This window comes from Saccopteryx leptura, chromosome 6 (genome assembly GCF_036850995.1).
Source record: "Saccopteryx leptura isolate mSacLep1 chromosome 6, mSacLep1_pri_phased_curated, whole genome shotgun sequence".
Classification (NCBI taxonomy): domain Eukaryota; kingdom Metazoa; phylum Chordata; class Mammalia; order Chiroptera; family Emballonuridae; genus Saccopteryx; species Saccopteryx leptura.
In genome coordinates, this window is record NC_089508.1 from 78,439,375 (window position 1) to 78,451,219 (window position 11,845).

Below are 11,845 nucleotides of genomic sequence, written 5' to 3' on the forward strand. Positions count from 1 at the left end.
GGTTGATTTACTCATACAAGTTATATATATATATTCATATTAATGTTGTTCTTCGGTTAGTTTATATTCTGTTGCTTTGTGAATCGGGTTATTTTCTTTATATTTTCTAGATGAGTATTGCTAGTATGTTAAGATAGCTACTGATTTTTTTGCATTTTTATTTTTATTTTGTGTCTGTTCATTTGATTCAAGTTATTCTGACAGTAAAAAGAACTATGTTCTTTTAGGTTTTCTGGATAGACAGGTATATCAGTTACATTCATGATTATTTTGTTTCTTCTTTTTCATATTTCATTGTATTGGGAAGTGAGTGTTCATATCAAGCTTCTAATTTTAATGATGATGTCTTTTGTTATTTCACTCTGAGATGGATGGTAGCTTTTGGGTTAATATTTTATAAATTATAATTACATTGAGAAATTATTTTTCTATTGCTAATTTTAAAAGAATTTCATTTGAAAAAATTAGGATGGATGTTGAGTTTTATTAAATTCCTTTTCACTTTTTCCTTCAACCTGTGTTCTGTGGAACGGAATTCTGGGAGATTGTAAACAAGTATGCAAAGAAAAAAAGGATTCTCTAGTCAAGTAACTGGAAAATGCTGTGTTCCGTAGCCTCCTCATGAAGCTTACAGTACTCCCAGATCAACCTAAAGTCTATTGTAAGATTCATAAGTTACAAGTCATAACATAGAAAACACTTAATAGATCTTCATTGCGTGAACAAATAAATGAATGACTGGGAAAATAAATAAGGCTGTAAGAAAGTGGAAAGCATGTTGCCTTGATTCCAGTAAACTTCTTCTCCCTTTCTTCTTCTTCCTTTCCCATTCTTCACCTTCCTCCCAGAACAGCATGGAAGGTAGAATGGAATAGCTGCAAGGAAGGGCATAGTTAGACAGCAGTGTGCTTTCAGCACATCTCAACCCTGTGTAATTTAAATCCCATTCAGAACAGGATAGAGAGGTGAAAGGCTTTACCCAGCAAATTCCACCTTCTTGATCCAACAGGGTAATGTTCCCTTAGTAGGTCAGCAGTTTCAAATATGATATATTCCTTTTATCGTTTTAAGCTAGAGAGAGGGGAGAAAGGAGAGAGATGAGAGGCATCAACTCATAATTGCGGCACCTTAGTTGTTCATTGATTGCTTACTCATATGTTCCTTGACCGGGGGCCCTAGCTGAGCCCATGACTCCTTGCTCAAGCCAGTGGCCTTGGGCTTCAAGCCAGTGAGTGACCTTTAGGCTCAAACCAGTGACCATGGGATCATGTCAATGATCCCATGCTCAAGCTGGTGAGCCTGCACTCAAGCCGGTGACCTCGGGGTTTCAAACCTGAGTCTTCAGCATCCCAGGTTGACGCTGTATCCATCACACCACCACCGGTCAGGCTCAAATATGGTATATTCTAAATAAACATCCCTGGTGATAATATGTCAGTGACTTAGCTAAGGGAAAAACAAAAATGAAAATAAAATGTTTCACACTTAAGAAAGATATAATTTTAAAATGAAAGTGAAACTCATCTGACAGTTTTTTAATAACAACTCAAGATTAAATTTTTTTTTTTTAATTTTTTTTGTATTTTTCTGAAGTTGGAAACGGGGAGGCAGTCAGACAGACTCCCACATGCGCCCAACCGGGATCCACCCGGCATGCCCATCAGGGGTCGATGCCCCGCCCATCTGGGGCGTTGCTCTGTTGCAACCAAAGCCATTCTAGCGCCTGAGGCAGAGGCCATGGAGCCACCCTCAGCACCCGGGCCATCTTTGCTCCAGTGGAGCCTTGGCTGCGGGAGGGGAAGAGAGAGACAGAGAGGAAGGAGAGATGAAGGGGTGGAGAAGCAGATGGGCGCTTCTCCTGTGTGCCCTGGCCGGGAATCGAATCCGGGACTCCTGCACGCCAGGCCAATGCTCTACCACCGAGCCAACTGGCCAGGGCCAAGATTAAAATTTTTAAGTAGATGAAAGATTTGTTCAGGGATATTAATCTTGATATGTATTTACCTTAAAACAATATACAACCATTAAAAATTATTTACAAAAAACTTTTAATAGTATGAGGGAAAACTAATGGTGAGAATCTAGATACAAAATTGTTTAACCACTTTGATTCCATTTTTTTTAGCATGGGGAGGGGAAGAGAGAGAGGGAAGTATCAACTCATTGTTCCACTCAGTTGTGCCATTGATTGCTTCTCCTATGTGCCTTGACTGGGGCTCAAACTGGAGCCCTCAGTGTCAAACTGGTGCTTCAGGACAATGCTCTATTCATGTGCCACCAACCAGGGCCACTTTGATCCCAATTTTATTAAAAAATTATATTTGCAGAGAAATGGATAGGAATACTTCAAAATCTCAAAAGTGGTCATTATCTTGTACTAATGTGATCTTGCACAAGGTATTTAACTTGCCATTAAGCACAGTTTTCTATAAGTTAAGGATAAGAATACCTGCTCTAACAATAGTGGGACAAAGTGATAAAATGTGTGAAAAGCTGTATAGCCTGTGCAGCATGGTTTCCTAAGAACCGGTGCTTGATGGAGTCTAGGAGTAGCGTTGGTGGTAGTATTAATTTGCATATTCTGGACCATTTTATAAGACATTTGTGATAGTAAATGTTTCTTAACATTAAACAAGAAGATGAACAAAGGAAACTGCTTTAAAGACATCAGTTCCAGGTTCCAGATAAATCAGAGTTGAAGGGCTATTTCTTGTCATTCCCTCTCACTTATTACACAGCTATTTCTCTAGATTTTGACTCAAGAATTTTAAATTAATGCTTGTAATATACCCCAAGCATTAATTTAAAATAATGTATGTGCCACATTATTTTTTAAAATGCTTTTTAAACTATTAAATAATACTAACAAGCCTTATATTTGTATATTTGTTATAGTTCATAGACTGTGTGCCTCTAATGCTCCTGTTTGAGACTTGACTCAGCTTGTCAAACTGATTTAGGTCAGGTAGTGTTCTCACAGAACTAGGAAGAAATCCTAGGGTCTAATAAACCATTTAATTTATTTGAGCCCTAGTTTCCTCATCTGTAAAATGGGAATAAAAATAGTATTTACCGCATAAGGTACTTTGGGAATAAGTTGGTTTTTGGGTTTGTTTTTTTTTTGTATTTTTCTGAAGCTGGAAACGGGGAGGCAGTCAGACAGACTCCTGCATGCGCCCGACCGGGATCCACCTGGCATGCCCACCAGGGGGCGATGCTCTGCCCATCCGGGGCGTCGCTCTGTTGCGACCAGAGCCACTCTAGCGCCTGAGGCAGAGGCCACAGAGCCATTCTCAGTGCCCGGGCCAACTTTGCTCCAATGGAGCCTTGGCTGCGGGAGGGGAAGAGAGAGACAGAGAGGAAGGAGAGATGGAGGGGTGGAGAAGCAGATGGGCGCTTCTCCTGTGTGCCCTGGCCGGGAATTGAACCTGGGACTTCTGCACACCAGGCCAACACTCTACCACTGAGCCAACCGGCCAGGGCCAGGAATAAGTTTAAGAATGCATAGATGAATACTCAGGGAAGACAAAATTTGCAGCTGGCATTTTTTAATAATGTACCTCTTATAATTGGTTTGTTCATTTGTATTTTATCTATTCTGATGCCCATCCTTGAGAAGATGGTGCTTGGGTATGTTAAGGGACTTTTCATCTCTTCAAGATTCTTTTCTTCTTGTCATAATAACATTTTTTTTTCATGAAGTTAAAAACAAAAATCTAGCCTAAGCAGTGGAAGAAAACACACTTCCCACATATATACCCTTGCATGAAAGCAGCTCCTTGAGCCTTGCCTGAACATGGCAGCCACTGTGCCCAGGAGCCATTTGGACGAGGCCGAACCATGGCTCTCAGCAGATGGGGATGGAGAGATACCAGGACTCCCCTCCTCCCATCATCCCCTCCTCCCAGCTGCTTGGAATCCAAATGTCTGTCCCTTTCTACGTGGATGGCTTGGCTCAATGCTCAGAGCAGTCGCCACTGGAGTTGGCAGCCTGTCTGAGAACGCAGGAAAGGGAGGGCGAGCTGGAGCCAGGGACAAGGACCCGTGTAACGACAGGATGCCTGTGCAGGGCCCGCGGCTCTGAGCCCTGGTGGAGTCTTTTTGTAGGTTTCCTGCGGCGTCTTGTTCCTTTGAATTCTTGTTATCGCAGATAACACCACGAGGTCCCTGGAACTCAAGGCTTTGGAAAAACCTCTGAGGTGTCAAAAAAAAAATTTTTTTTTAACACAGTTGATAAGCCTCATGCAGAGGGCTGTGCAGGGAGCTCATTTTTGTACATCTCACCTCCTGATCTGCTCAGACTCTTCTTTTCAAGGTTGCTGGCTTGACCCTCATCTTAACTTCATTCTCACTTGACTCTTGTCAGAGCTTGTGTCCCAGCTGTTTTTAGTTCTCTCACTGCCGGCCCAGCAATGTGACATAATGTGTCTGAGTTTCACCGTTAGCCACTGTGAAAACTTCTGGGCAAATAGCTTAACACGTCATATGTTAACTCATGTGTCTGACAGGCCCTACTTAGGAGACCAGAAGCCGGGGGTGTGTGGGACCCCAAGGCTATAGGGCTGAGCCTAGAGCCAAAGCCTCCACACAGAAGAGAGGTGCTCCAGACTCCAGTCCTGCAGGGTCACTAGTGAGTGTGACAGCAACGAGGCACATTCGTGCCCTCATCCTTAGTGTCTTCACATGTACAGACGAGAGGTTGAACCAAATGATTCTTAAGAGACTTTGGGGCTCTAAAGTTCTGAATGTATAGAATGTGTCATGCAGGAAATGATAACCTCTCAGAAGAGAGGAAATGGCCCACCAATAACACCAATACCAAGTGATCCATGAAGAGCTCACTAGAGGTGAGGCAGGGAGTTTCCGGGGCAAAAGGTCCTGAAGTGATCAAGGAAGACTGCCTGAAGGAGGCAGTAAAGGGTGGGCAGGATAGATGGTAGGGATCATGAGACATGATTTCCCACCACACAGAGGAAATGAAGTGAGGTAAGATTATGGGTAGGAATTTCAAACCTAGAAGAGACTGATCAAGATGGGAAGAAAAGGCCCAGTTTAAGGGAGGAGCAAGAGCCCAGACTGCAAAGGGTGGCTTGTGGGGGTCCCTGAATGGAAGTTATCTGGGAAGGACTGAGCTGTTAGAGTGGTCCTTTACAGAAGGGATCTGATCTTCAAGGGCAAATGGGGAGAGGGAGGCTGGGAGGCCACTGGGAAGTGCGGAGTGACCAGAGCCCAAGTGAGGTGTGATGAGGAGGCAAAGAAGTGAGGGAGGGAGGCCAGAGCTGGGACTGCTGCATGAGGGCATGGAGAAAGTCAGCGAGTCCCCAGATATTGATGCTGCACCTACTATGTGCCAGACATTGTTAGATGCTAGGATACCGTGGTGAGCCAGATAGATGAGGGTCCTCTCTTTCATATGCTCCTAGTATCCTGGGACAGTAACAGCAAATAGTAACATGAGATAATTTCTATCAGTAAGGAAATGAGAAAGAGAAAGGGACGGGGGCATCGGACTGGAGAGGCTACTTTGTCAATAAGTATTTATCGACCGTCTCAAGCATGTGCCAGAGATGGTTCCAAGCACATAGAAAGCATTAGTGAGCAGGAGAGACAAAAAGTCCTGCTTTCCTGTATCTTACACTCTACCAGGTGGAGATGGAATAAATCATAAAATAGTAAGTAAATCCTATATTATGATAGAAGTACTAAGAGCTATGGGAAAGAGAACACAATTTTTTTCTGCTATAGATAATGCAATAGGCATCTTCATGCAGAAATCTTTTTCACGTGTCTAGGATGTTTCCTAAGGATAGATTTCAAAAAGTATAATTTGAACCACCCTGGCTGGTTGGCTCAGCAGTAGAGTGTCGGCCCAGCATGTGGGAGTCCCGAGTTCGATTCCTGGTCAGGGCACACAGGAGAAGCACTCATCTACTTCTCCACCCTTCTCCCTCTCCTCTCTCTCTGTCTCTCTCTTCCCCTCCTGCAGCCAGGGCTCCATTGGAGCAGAGTTGGCCCAGGTACTGAGGATGGCTCCATGGCCTCCACCTCAGGTGCTAGAATGGCTCCAGTTGCAACAGAGCATCGCCCCTTAGTGGGCTTGCCAAGTGGATCCCGGTCAGGCGCATGTGGGAGTCTGTCTCTCTTCCTCCCTGCTGCTCACTTCAAAAAAGTACAAAAAAAAAAAGTGTAATTACGCCCATTTTAAAGATTTTTAACACAGAGTATCAAATTGCTTTTCAGTGAGGTTATACGAACTTATTCTTCTACCTGCATATATAGGAATATTTATTTTACTATAACCTCATCAGCATTGAGTATTAAGAGTTTTTTTTTTAAGTGCTAATATGCTGTCTTTAATTGGTATTACCTTGATAATGAAATTGAACATTGAATTTTGATTTTTTATTATCTGTAGGAGAAACTATCACTAAGCAAATCAATAATGTAAGCAAACTATAAAATACAGTAATTCTTTTTTTCGTTCTGGTTCTTCCTCAGTGTCTGAGACCCAGAGATTGGATGATTTACCAAAAATCACAGTTTAGGGGACACCTTTTACTTCAAACGGATTCACATTAGCAGCATAGTTTAAAAATAATTATGCCCTGGTCAGGTGGCTCAGTTGGTTAGAGCATTGTCCCAATATGCTTTGATCTCCTATCAGGGCACATACAGGAATCAACCAATGAATGCATAAATAAGTGAAACAACAAATTATGTTTTTCTCTCTGTGTGTGTCTCTCTCCTTTCCTCTCTCTAAAAAGAAATCAATAAAGAAATAACATTTTTTTAAAATAAAATAGTCCGAGCAGGTGGTGGCGCAGTGGATACAGCGTTGGACTGGGACACGGAGGACCCAGGTTTGAAACCCCGAGGTCGCCAGCTTGTGCGCGGGCTTATCTGGTTTTAGCACGGCTCACCAAGGTCACTTGCTTGAGCAAGGGGTCACTCGGTCTTGCTGTAGCCCCCTTCCCCCATTCAAGGCACATGTGAGAAAGCAATCAATGAGAAACTAAGGTGCCTCAATGAAGAATTGATGCTTCTTCTCATCTCTCTCCCTTCTGGTCTATCTGTCCCTCTCTCTCTCGCTCTGTCTCTGCCAATAAATAAATAAAAATTTTAAAATAAAATAAAAAGACCCTGGCCAGGTAGCTCAGTTGGTTGGAGTGTTGTCCCAACATGCCCAGATTGTAGGTTTGATCTCTGGTCAGGGCACATGCATGAGTCAACCAACAACAGCATAAATAAGTGGATCAGTGAATCAATGTTTCTCTCTCTCTGTGTCTCTGTCTCTCTCTCTTCCTCTCTAAAAGAGCTATAAATAAAAAATTTAAAATAAGTAAATAAGTAAAATTGTTAACACTCTGCCTTCCAGGGTTCTACAAAGGGAATTCTAGCTTCTATTACAGTATGAACTTGAAAGTAAGAAACTTGTGCTCTTCTTTAAACAATTTCATACTTTAGATTTTTTGTTGAAACTTCTGTCATTCCAAAATTGTGGGGTTTGCTGTCCTTTTATAGGAATGAAACATCAGGAAGCAATTGAGGCACTCCTCAGCAATGATGGTCTGACTTACACACCTTTACCTGTGAGTTATTGTCCTGCTGGAACTCAGTGTGTAACTATAGCTTCCACACACTCTGTCACTCCTGCCTGAGCCCCATTCTCCCCTGGAGCTGGGGGCCCTCCACTTGCCCAGGCCTGGGAAGGCGCTGAGAAGCGGACATATTGCAGTGAGCTTTCCCCTAAGGTAGTGCTACAGTTCTTGTCCGATTTATCTGTTTTACTGGTGTGCATGACCTTTTGTAGGCTGTCTTGACAAACCAACCATTGCAGTTTTACAACTGATTCTATGGAAAGTGCCTGTCAAGTTCCACACCAATACTTGTACCTAACTCTTTTTTGTGAGATGAGAACTGTGTGTGCTGCATTGGCTGCTGTTCTTCGAGCCCCGGCCCCTCTCTGTGGCTGTCTGCCGTTGCTCCAGCTCTCCCCCACAGCCTCCTGGCTTAGCTTCCTCCGGGCCACAGGGCATGGAAATCAAACTGAATGTACAGGGGTGTGATCTGGACTTGAATTCTAGCTTTGCTGCTGCTGACTTCAGACTTGAGATCCCAGAGCAAGTGTAAAACCTAAATTCCACATTTATATGTTTGTGTGAAACCCACACATTCCATACGCACTCTACAACACGCTGGAGTTGCACACCGTGTGAGGCACTCTCACTTTTACCAGTACCTGTGTGGAATTTCATAACAATTTATAAACATGGATATGTCTGCTTCTAAGAGTATTTACTAGTCTACTAGGTGCTTGAAAAGGTTTTGAAAAAGTTTTTTAATTAAATTTGAGCATGTTTTGAAAATAGCACCTCTTCTCCCCATCTTTGCTCCGGGGAGATGGGGGAGAGCCCGGCCCTTATTAGGGCAGCCCAAAGACCATGCAGGGCAGTTTGAATAGCTCTTTTCCTTCACTTTTAAGGAAATATGGTGGCTTTTATCCAGTGGCACACTGCGCTATGGCCCTGACTGCCCCTCATGCTCCTCACTTCTGAGCAAACCACCAGTTCAAACCCATGCTTCTATCTGGAGACAGCACCACCAGTTCAAACCCATGCTTCTATCCGGGGTCCAACTGCCAGTATTCCATCTCCACTGAAGCTCTTACTGTGTGACCTTGAGCAGGTTGCTTAGCTCTTCTGATGCCTCAGTGTTCCCACCTATAAAATAAGAGTGTTAGTGACCACCTCAAAGTGCTCTGGGGATTGAATGAAACAATCAATGTGTGTGTAGAGGGCTTTGTACTATACCAGGTTAATAGTGAGTACTTGGCAAATGCTGGTTGCTATTCATTTTTTTTTCTCACATTTTCTCTAAATTCAGGGAATATATTTAAATGATGTATGTATTGCCTGACCTGTGGTGGCACAGTGGATAAAGCATCTACCTGGAACGCTGAAGTTGCTTGTTTGAAACTCTGGGCTTGCCTGGTCAAGGCACATATGGGAGTTGATGCTTCCTGCTCCTCCACCCTTCTCTCTCTCTCTCTCTCTCTCCTCTCTCTAAAATGAAAAAAAAATTCTAAAAAAACCCCAAAAAACAAAATCTCTTAAGTGATGTATCTATTAGGGTTCTCCACAACTTCACAGAAATGTAGAAACTTTGGATGACATTAGAACTAGCAATGAAATCTATTAAATGTTTAGAAATAGCTTGCTAAGATTGCTTAAACAATTTTAATTTAATTTATGTAGAAAACATAGATCTAAATAAAGCATGGCTCAATTTCTTATCTTTAGAAAGATGGCAAAATTGTGTTGGACATTTGACAGTTCAGTTCTTTTTTTTTTTATTGTCCCTGGAAATAAAATCACAGGTCTGGACTTAAATTTGATCAGTTAGGACATGGTAAAAACAAAGGAAATATACTGCTCACAAAAATTAGGGGATAGTTCAAAATGAACGTGAAGCCATAAAATATTTCCTAGTTTTTGTGAGCAGTGTAGTGTAGGCCTAAGTAGATTACTCGCTGCAGGATGGGGACCTGAGGCTGAGCGGGTTTCTGCCCTCGGGCCTCTCACCAGAGCGAAGGGTCATCTCCCTGACAGGGCTGGGGCACGGCTCTGCCCCAGCCACCTTGAACAAGGACTCCCTTTCACCACTCCCCCCACCCCTGTGCCTGTTCACAGTCACTGTCAGGGATTCTCTGAAGGTGTTGCGTTTCCATCTGTTGCTTGGTAATGAGTCAAGTGTATTCCAAAATACAGTTGATACTGTACTTGAACAACATGGATTTTAACTGTGTGGGTCCATATATATACTTTTTTTTTTTTTTCAGCAAAAACTGTGACTGTATTTTCTCTTGTGATTTTCTTAATAACATTTTCTCTTCTCTAACTTCCTGTATTGTAAGAATACAGTTTTCACTCTTTTGCTGACTTGATTGGGAGACATTGGTTAATAAAATTATGTAGCTTTCGGGTGTACAATTCTATAATACATCATCTGTACACTGTATTCTGTGTTCACCATACGGACTTGGCCCCAGGTCACGTCTCCTTCCATCACATCTCCCCCTCTAGCCTTTTATGCCTCCCCCCAATCTCCTTTCCATTACAGTTTATAATACATATAACATACAAAATGCATGTTAATTGCTTATGTTATCAGTAAGACTTCCAGCCAACAGTAGGCTGTCAGTAGTTAAGTTTTTGGGGAGTCAAAAGTTACACATGGGTTTTTGATTGCATTGTTCAAGGGTCAACTGTACTCCCTTCTTTATGTTCTTTTTGGTTGCAGAGAAGGAGGAAGTAATCTTTGTGTGTCGTGTCCCCCCGCCCCCCTCCCACCGCCCCAAATTTGTATAAACACACATAGTATCTTCCTATATCGTGGAAAGGAAATCTTGGCGGGGAGGGGAGGGACTGTAAGTGTCTGAATGAAGTGCTGGTAAGGATGGGGAGAGATCCATTAGGGCACAGCCAGTTCCCACAGTAGTAGGCTTGACCCACCCCAGCATATCACTGAACCAGTCCTAATGCCTTGTTTCACATCAGTTGGTCTCCTCAGTTCACTGAATGAGGATCCTCAGAGATATTTGCTAGGGCCACTGGTACAGTTGTGCAGGTTAAACCAATGTGGGCCCCTGGGGAAAGGGCAAGTGGGGCATAAAATCCAGCTGAGTCCTCCTTGCTAAGCTGTGAATCTCGGTCCAAGGCTGTGTCTGCCTGGAGGAAAGGGCAACTTTTCCCATTTTACACAAGGGCTAGTGATGGCCCTAGTGACATCTAATCTGTGTTTCCCTTCTGCACCCCATCTTCCATAGCAGCCTCTGTTGCTACTGAATTATTTAGAAATCAACCTCCATGGCTACAACCTGCAGGAGCCCAAGGGAGCTGTAAAATACACAAGTGAGGATGTGCTGGCCTCATAGACTGTCAGTGACAAGGAAGGAGATGGCTCATTATTTCATTCACTACACTGAGTGCTCTCAGTGGGCAGGCACAGTGATGGGTGCTGGGTGCTAGAGATATGCCTCTGGCCACAGGCATCCTGCAAGGGACAATAATAAGCAGAGAAGTACAATATGCATGGTGAGCACCATGATGGCCACAGGGAGGCATCCCCAATACTCTGGAGGGACATGGATACTTCCCTATAGGAGGTGGGCCCAAGCAGGGTATTATAGGATGCATAGGAGCTAGCTAGGTATGCTCTGGGGTGCTGTCTGTTGCACCAACGGAACTCTGAACAAGAAACTGCTGTGCTACACCTTTTTTTTTTGGTATTTTTCCGAAGTTTGAAGTGGGGAGGCAGTCAGACTTCCCGCATGCGCCCAACCAGGATCCACCTGGTATGCCCACCAGGGGGCGATGCTCTGCCCATCTGGGTCGTTGCTCCGTTGTGGCCTGAGGCAAAGGCCGTGGAGCCCTCCTCAGCACCCTGGCAAACTTTGCTCCAGTGGAGCCTTGGCTACAGGAGGGGAAGAGAGAGACAGAGAGGAAGAAGGGGAAGGGGTGGAGAAACAGATGGACGCTTCTCCTGTGTGCCCTGGCCGGGAATTGAACAGAATTTCCACGCGCCAGGCTGACACCAACCAGCCTGGGCCTCTTCTCAACTCTTTCTTTCTCTCTTTTTCTCTCTCTCTTTGTTTCTTTGTTTCTTTCTTTCTTTCTTTCTTTCTTTCTTTCTTTCTTTCTTTCTTTCTTTCTTTCTTTCTTTCTTTCTTTTTCTTTCTGACAGAGACAGTCAGAGAGAGGGACAGGAAGGGAGAGAGATGAGAAGCATCAAGTCTTCGTTGCATCTCCTTAGTTCAGTGATTGCTTTCTCATATGTGCCTTGACCA

At 43.6% G+C, this 11,845-nt stretch overlaps 1 protein-coding gene across 1 annotated transcript in view; it reads left to right on the forward strand.

Moving 5' to 3' along the window:
* EHD4 (EH domain containing 4) overlaps positions 1 to 11,845 on the forward strand; it is an 82,587-nt gene that overhangs the window by 14,346 nt on the left and 56,396 nt on the right. The window lies entirely within an intron of this gene.